Here is an 8,514-nt window from a genome sequence, read left to right as displayed (position 1 = left end):
TATAATCTCCTGAGACCCGAACTTGAATAAATAGCTATTTTGAGTACTTTTTTATGAATTTGTGGTAAGAATTGGTACTAAAACAGTGTAATTTTTGTTTTTATTTTATTAAGGAAATAATAAAAAAAGTAGGTGTCCATTACATTGGACTTCCGGTCTTAAGTATAATAAAAAAACAATATCATGTCCAATATATTGAACATTCGGTCTCTAAAATATCTATTTTTATCTTTTATGATATTCATAAAAACAATTATGACTCCCAGTAATGCAATAGAAAGTATTACATTTTTCCAACATTAATTTTGTTTTCTTCGTATACTGTGAATACTTGCATCTTACAGAATTTTTAAGATCACTTCTTAAAACAGACAAATGTTGCCTACTTCTAATACTGGTATTATTATTATTTGGCATGGGTGACGATGAATGAGATCGAGGTTGTAGAACATTGTATCCCCTTGGCTTATTTCTTGTGTGGACTGAGTTATGACGGACTTCATTTTCTATATTTTCATCATCGACAGATCCTAATAGCCATTCAGATATTTTAAGTTTGAAGTCAAAAAGTTGCATGTACATATTTTCAAGATTTTTTTTATCTTCTCGATAAAAGATCCAAGAATTTGCACTTGCCAAATCTGTAAAATGAAAAATCATTTTGACGGTCCATTTATTGGTCCTGGCATTGATACGATAGTATGCTATCATTCAGTCGATAAGATCAATGCCTCCCATGCACTCGTTGGCAACTACGTGAGGCCTCTTAACCCATGCTTTTCTAGATGTGTTGACGTAAATCGTACCATTGAATGATTTTAATTTTTTCATCAGATCTGACAATTTGTTCAGTTGCTCCCATACCTAGTCTCTTCAAAACCTTCTCGCTTGTTAGATGAAGAATGGAGGTACTTTCCATAACTTGTCTGTCTTCCGCAAATTGTCAGAAATGTCACCATCTACTACACATTTCGAATGGTTTCTTATTGTGAAGTACCTATCTCTGGTCATACAAGAGGCAATTGAATGAACTCTTGTTGTTTTTGCCCAATACATACATATCCTGGGATATTTTAATGAAGACATTAAAATGGATATCCCAAAGAAACGATTTGTCTCTATTAGTGACAAATTTAGGGACTTATTGTGCACTAACATGTATTTTACATTTGTGCAATTACAAATTGTTTGAAATAAGTTATCATCAATATATTTTGAAAAATAATCTGTTGGTGTAAAACTGCTCCTCTCGAAACTAAAGTCTGTACTTGCTGCTGTTTGAAATTTCATTCTACATAACATCACACATTTTTCCCATGTAAAGCTTTGTTTAGCTTTATTTTTTTGCGTTGCTTGGAAGAGTTCAACTCAGCATTCTCTTGGGTGTTTGAAATCTTCCTCTGATACAGACTCAATGGTAAATTATCATCTGAGTCATAGTCGCTTTGGTAATCTTGTTCTTCTTTTTTTCCTCGTATTCATACTCTAACTCCTCAACTATATCATTTTCTGGATTCTCATCCAAGTTCTGTCCATCTTCCACTATCTGATCAGTACTGTCAATGTCTTCATCCTCAAAATTTTGGCAGTCACCTACTTCTTGTTCTAAATCCGATTCACATTCTAATAACTGCAAAAGTTTATCTTCATCTTCAGTCGGTATTAAATGTTTTCGATGGCCAAAAATTGCTGAAAATAAAAAAATCAGTACTTCAGATGTTTTACAAAGATACATCTTCTTAGAGTCCCAATGTCCAACAAATTGGATTGGATTAAAACCAAGAATTCGGCTTTGAGTCTGCACGTCCATTCTATTGGACATTGTACAAATAGACATCTTATAGAATAATTCCTTTACTTTGGCAATGTTTTTGATAAAAAATATATAAAAGAGGTGTTGATACAGTATTTTATGCAAAAATATTTAAATAATAATTAAGATGAACTAAGAAATTGGTACTTACCATCATAAGTTGCTCTTTTAAATGACGTCATTGCACAAATAGCAGACTGCACGCCAGTTATTCGTGAGAATCACACATTCGGTACTAGATGGCAACAGCATTCATGTCCAATGAGTTGTACAATAGGTTTATAAGTCGCTATTTGTAAGATTAGTTTAACATGGATTAAAAACAATATGTCCAACTCAGTGGACGCTGGGTTCCAGGAGGATAATAATAATATAATAATAATAATATCGTCTTTATTATTTTATTACAAAAAATAAGAAACAGAAATTAACATAACTATATCCTTAACCTACGAAATGAAATAAAGGGCGAAGTTCATCGTCTGTAATGCAATGCATCACAGAAAATGTTCTTCCACTTAACCCTGAAAAGAACACAAAAAAAAAACAAATCTAAAAATTTGATTATTATATTATTATATATAATAATACAGAAGTTTGAATACGAGCTAAGACCTTACATTAGAACGTTTAATTCGCCTATCCTTTACAAGTATTTACTTTCATTTCAGCAGAACAAATAGTCCTTATATTTACTTTTAAATTTAGTGGAATTTAGTTGTTTGAGAGAGGGGGGAACAGAATTATACTTTTGGTAAATTTGTTACCTAAAGGACCGTCTGAACATTTCCATTTGAATTTTGGCACTGCTAGCATATTTTTATGTCGAATATTCAAGTTGTGAATATCTGTACGATATGTAATTTTTTTATGGAAATATGAGGGTGTTTTTGTTGTAATCATTTCATGGAGAAAACAAAAAGGGTGAAGTAACCTCCTTTTCTCCATGTTCAACCACCCAATTTCTTGAAGTTTATATGAGATCCTTTGTCGCTGACCAATACCAAAGATTAATCCAAGGCACGAGTTTTGAACTTTTTGAATTTTATTTTTGTATTTATTGGTTAAACATGGACCATAAATAACATCACCTTAGTTGAAAACCGAAAGTACCAAGGATTCACATAAAGATTTTTTTACATGGTAAGGCAGAATATGTCTATTGTCATAGATAATTTTCAGTGCAGAGTAAGCACGTTGCAACAGTTTATTTATGAATTTTTCAAATCTCAGCTCTACATCTATCAAAACACCAAGATTTTTTGCTTCACTAACAATATCTAATGGTTCATTTCGAATGCAAAAATTTGCAGAGTTAGTCACAATGGAACGGTGATACCTTGGGCCGAAGATCATTACATTCGATTTGCTAGGGTTTATAAATAAACAATGGTCCTTTGCCAGTTCAACAAATCTATTTATATCTGCATTGACAACTTCACAAGCACTGTCTACCATTTTCGCTGGAAAACTGTGATATATTTGAGTATCATCAGCGTATAAATGCACTTGACAAGTTTGAAGAGCTTGTAGTAAATGAGAAGTATATATAGAAAACAATAAAGGGCCAAGTATAGAACCTTGGGGTACTCCTGATTTTATATATATAATATCTGAGGTGCATTCCTCTATCCTGACCATCTGCTGTCTATCTTTCATATAGTCTGCCAATAATACCAAAGCATTAGCAGAAAAACCGATTTATTCCAAAATATTCAACAAAAGATTATGATTAATAGCATCAAATGCCCGGCTGAAATCTAGTAGGACTAACACCGTACGTTTGTTTTCGTCTATTGCTTTCATTATATCATCCGCAATATGTAGAAGAGCGGTTGTACAGCTATGCCCTTTCCGAAATCCCGATTGAACAGAAGGCAACAGAGAAAAATTCAAAAGATGGTTTTTAGGATTTTAGACAATACAGGCAGAATACTTATTCCTCTCAAATCTTTAAATTCCATTGGACTTTGTTTTTTAGGCAGAACCTTCACAATGGCTTTCTTGCAGACCGTTGGGTAGACATTCTCGGTTAGACAGAAATTTATGATGTGGGTAATATAGGGTATGATATGGGGACAACACAACTTTATTAGCTTTATACTCAACCCATCGCATCCTTTGGCATTCGTTTTTACTCCACAGATAGCTTTGTACACAAACAGATCATTAATTTCTTCAAAAAGGTTTAGTAAACTTTGTGATGGTTCATGTTGTGGAATTGACTCTATAAAATACCTGTTTAGTTCCTGAGGATTTTTTAAAATTTCAGGTATAGTATTTTTCCTTTCAGGTATAAATTTGTTAGCCTTGAGAATTTTCCACATGTCCTTTGGTGAATTATTGTCAAATGCATGGGCGAAATAAGCTTTCTTTTCTCTTTTAATAGCCTGGTTAGTTAAATTACGCATTTGTCTATAGAAGTCCAAATGTCTTTGTGATTTTGTTCTCCTAAATTTTACTAGAGCTTTTTCTCTTCAGCAATCATGATTTTTACCACTCCCGTCAGCCACGGAGCTTTCGGCTTCGTTACTCTGGAAGTAGTTATTGGCATATGTTTATCAAATATGTTGTATAAAGAATTTACCAAGTATGACACCTACTCTTCAATCCTTTCTTGGTCATATATCCTGAAAAAAGAAGTATTCAACAGATCTACCTGAAAAAGGTCTTGGTTAAAGTTTTTGAAGCTCCTGTATGTACGGAGTTTGGGTTCAAACTGCTCTTCACGTACCCTTAATTTACAGTACACTATATCATGATCAGAGATGTTGTGAGGTATAATACCGCTCTCCATTTCAGTTTCCTCTTGAACTATAGCATAGTCCAAAAGTTTTGCCGACGTGGCCATAACTCGAGTAGGAACATCTATCAACTGGCAAAGATGCATTGTATTCATTATTGAGTGAAACTTCTTCACGCAATGATTTTCATTATCCAATAGATTTAAATATCGTTTGGAAGGTCTCTTCATTCTCTATTCAAAAATGGTATCGCTTTCAAGTTTTTCGCAACAATTAAGGTAAAACTTATTTTATGTTGAGGTATTGATAATAAGAAAGTAAGCCAAAACCATAGCAATGTTCTTTTTAGACGGCATCCTTTACAAAACTGAAAATAATTTCTTTGGCAACGTTATTTTGAAACGCCTTGTCAACTTGTTTTGTATGGTACAACATCAGTTGTCAGTATTTTATTTCAAGTTTAAAGTTCGTTAACTTCAAATCTGACAAATGGTTAGATTAACGAAAATGCCTAATATAACAGTTTTACAAATATCGCATGAATGGCGATAAGGGACCCATCCCGTTTAGCCCGCTTTTCAATCTTCTGTTAAGAAGAGAATAATTACTAAGAACTTGCAGGTAGTTAATTACCGAGAAATTCCATATTGGACTTCAGGTATACAACCTCAGGTAACAAAATTTTAGTATATAAGGATTAACCAGACTAGACTAGGTATCAATTTTCTTCTCCTGAGGATGCTAACTTTGTTGGCGAAACGCGCGTCGAGTACAAAAATATCAGTTTGGTGTTAGGGCAATTGATCTCGAAAAAAGTTATTCTAGAAAAAAATACCAATAAAATGCAGTCAAATAATGAAATTGGGTACAGAAAGTATATGTTGAAAACGTGTAATAGAAATAAAATGCAAACTATGAAATTCCACTAATTAGATTTTTTTTCAATTGATATTTGAATTTTGTAATGGAATAATATTTCTTTATTTTTTCTGGAATTGAATTGTATATAATGATCCCATAATGATTAATCGATTTTTTTCCAAAATTTGTTTGTATCTTAATTTGTGACAAAAATTTGGTTTGTCTTGTGGCATGATTGTGAATATGTTATTTGTGACTAGAATATGTATTATTAAATAATTTATCTTGAAAATATTTGAATTCAGTTCAGACAAAAATGTTTGGAACAACCTTCAAAATATTAAATGTGCTTTCTAGTAGCTCTTTGCCAATTCTGAGGCCAAATCAATTATGTGATAAATAACCAGCTCCGCGTCATCTGTAAATTGATAATAACTCTGTAGAGTCAATTTACGGAAAGAATGCAGGACAAAAATAGTGGAGGATTAACATTACGAGTGAGAGATAAGCCGAAGATATCACGTGAAATCGCCTTTGGTCCATGGTACAGATATGATAAATTCGTGTAAAACATTAATACTCCTTTTGGATTAAAACAAGACATTATTTGTTTCAAACCTTTGAATACATTCAAAGAATTAGATAATAAAGTAGGTGATGAAACTGATCTCTTCTGATTTGTGATCATACTGACAAGTTTGGCAATTAAAACTGAATTTAGATGATAAACATATTTCGAGATATATTCAATACATTATGGGATTCCATCTAACAGTTTAGAAAACCACTAAATGAGAAAAAATATATCAAACAGGACTTTTAGGTCATCTGAAGGTCCTGAACCAGCAAAAACATTACCCAATATCTACTACTTGGATGCCTACTATAATAGTATAGTACTATAATAGTATAGTATAATAATATAGTTGGTATAAGTCGAACTTGACCTAGACAATAAACAATTATGTAACAGGTTTAACTGGTACAATCAAATCACCATTACACGACCTACTAGATAATACATACATAACATGACGTAAAATCACTCACAATTCTTGTTTTTCAACACCGGGGCAAAACAATAACATAACCTAACTTTTACCTCATAAACCAAATCAAAATAGTATCTTAGTCGTTGATTTAAGAGTACTAGTCTGTTAAATATCATCACGATTCATTTGCTAACAAATCAACAAAAATCATGAGTCCTGCTTTGTGTGTAAAGATTGGCAAACAGGGGCGAGGCAAATTACTAAATGAAGATGACCCATTTAATTACCATTTATGCAGTAGATATATTATTTTGTTTACCAAGAATGTTATCAGTTAAAGAATTTTTCAAATGAAACCTAGTACCAGTTTCAACAATATTTTCGATATATACCTACAACTCACCTGAAACGATTAATGCCTCATTCGGTCCAACAGTGTGTATGTTTCCCATTTTCAAACAAATACTAATGTTTTTCACTTAACAAGTAGTAACACAATTCACTATTAAATTATTAAAAAACAATAAAACACCACAGACGAATAAAAAAACAGAGTATTCACCGACGTCGCCAACAACCAATATCAGAACCAGGATTGCGCTTTGCCTTTGCTTATTGGGTTTTTGTAATCCTGACTGGAAAATGAAGGAATGATGCAATGCTACCAGGGACGTTGAAAAATAAAGATGCATCGTTACATTTATATATAAATGTTACTATAAAAATATTACTTGTGGATTTTTTATGGAAAGCCTTAAAATAAAGGAGATAAAAATTGGTTAGAAGTTGTTATGCCTTTTCAAATTTTTAAGATTTAATTATTCGAAGCCAAACCATGTATTCTCCCTAAAAGAGAATTATGGATATATACTTTCGAAACGTTGCAATATAGACAAAGAAACCATTTCTTTGCTCGATTTCAATATGGAATAATTATCTCAGGTGAGAAATGAAATAAACTGAGGCATCGGTTTTCTCCAAGAAGATAAACGTCTCCGAACCGGATATAATAATGTCAGGTCAGACAATTCCGCTTTCTGCTTCGATAAGTTTGTTGGGGGTTAAAATGGACACTAATATGTCTTGGCACAATCACGTCGCTGGAATTACAAAGGCTGCTTCTCAAAAGCTTGGAACACTGTTCCAAACCAGAAAACTGTACACACCTCAGCAACTTTTGATGCTTTATAAATCTCATATCAGATCTTCTTTGGAGAAATGTTCTCATGTATGGAGCTCTGCCCCCCAACATACCCTGAAAAGAGCCATATGCCTGATTGGAGACGCGAACATCACGTGCATCTTTGATAGCCTAAAAAGTCAAAGATTGGTTGGAGATTTGTCTCTCTTCTATAGAGATATTCAAGTGACTTGGCACATTTGATTCAACCAAGAGCGGTACTTATCAGAAATACGCGACGGACTGTAGCTGTTCATCGTTTTGAGGTTCAACTCAGTACACCTCGAACTTCACTGTTTGAGAACTCTTTCATCTGGAGAACTGTATTTATATGGAATACACTTCCTAAGAACGTTTTTCCAAATGGATTCAATCTCCATCAATTGAAATCCGATGTGAATCGCTACTTTCGCAGAGGCACCGCTATGAGAGCGCCTAGTGGATATTGCTGCTGTGCTTGTGTTTTGTCCTTTGAAAAAAATACGGTGTAAGGAAAAATTGACCAAAAATACATATATTTCACATGAATGGTAAACATGATCATGGATAGCTCAATATTTCAAACATACAGCACCCTGATTCATCAACAAATTGTGCGTTCTTTTGAAATGACTGTTATCTTTAAGAAAACAGTCATTTTACTTTACCAGAAAATGTTCAGCTTCACCCTGTACGTTGAATTATAATTGGCTTTTCTTGTAAAATACTCATGACTCCGTAATCCGCATAGTTCCTGAACGCCTTCGAAATTACATTTTGCCGCTCAAAACTGTCCGCTGATAAATGTTTATCATCTCATGTATTTTTCATAAAATGAAGCATGATATTGAGTTCGACTAGGGAAGGATAGGTTCAAAGTAAGTGGGGTCTAATCGACCTTCTTTTGCGGCCCACGAAGTTCATGGTGGCTCTCGCGTACTCAAA

At 33.3% G+C, this 8,514-nt stretch overlaps 1 long non-coding RNA gene across 1 annotated transcript in view; it reads right to left on the bottom strand.

Moving 5' to 3' along the window:
• LOC141481869 (uncharacterized) overlaps positions 1 to 7,060 on the bottom strand; it is a 58,567-nt gene extending 51,507 nt beyond the window's left edge. Inside the window, exon 1 of the long non-coding RNA XR_012465223.1 lies at positions 6,814 to 7,060. This is a non-coding gene — a long non-coding RNA (uncharacterized lncRNA). The remainder of the gene's footprint in view (positions 1 to 6,813) is intronic.
• Between the last annotated feature and the right edge of the window lie 1,454 nt (positions 7,061 to 8,514).

The sequence above is a fragment of the Leptinotarsa decemlineata genome, unplaced genomic scaffold (genome assembly GCF_025532065.1).
Source record: "Leptinotarsa decemlineata unplaced genomic scaffold, Ldec_3_MD MMD2_tig00000505_RagTag_RagTag, whole genome shotgun sequence".
Taxonomy (NCBI): Eukaryota; Metazoa; Arthropoda; class Insecta; order Coleoptera; family Chrysomelidae; genus Leptinotarsa; species Leptinotarsa decemlineata.
The sequence above is the reverse complement of the archived record's forward strand: the minus strand, read 5'-3'. Positions and strand labels throughout refer to the sequence as shown.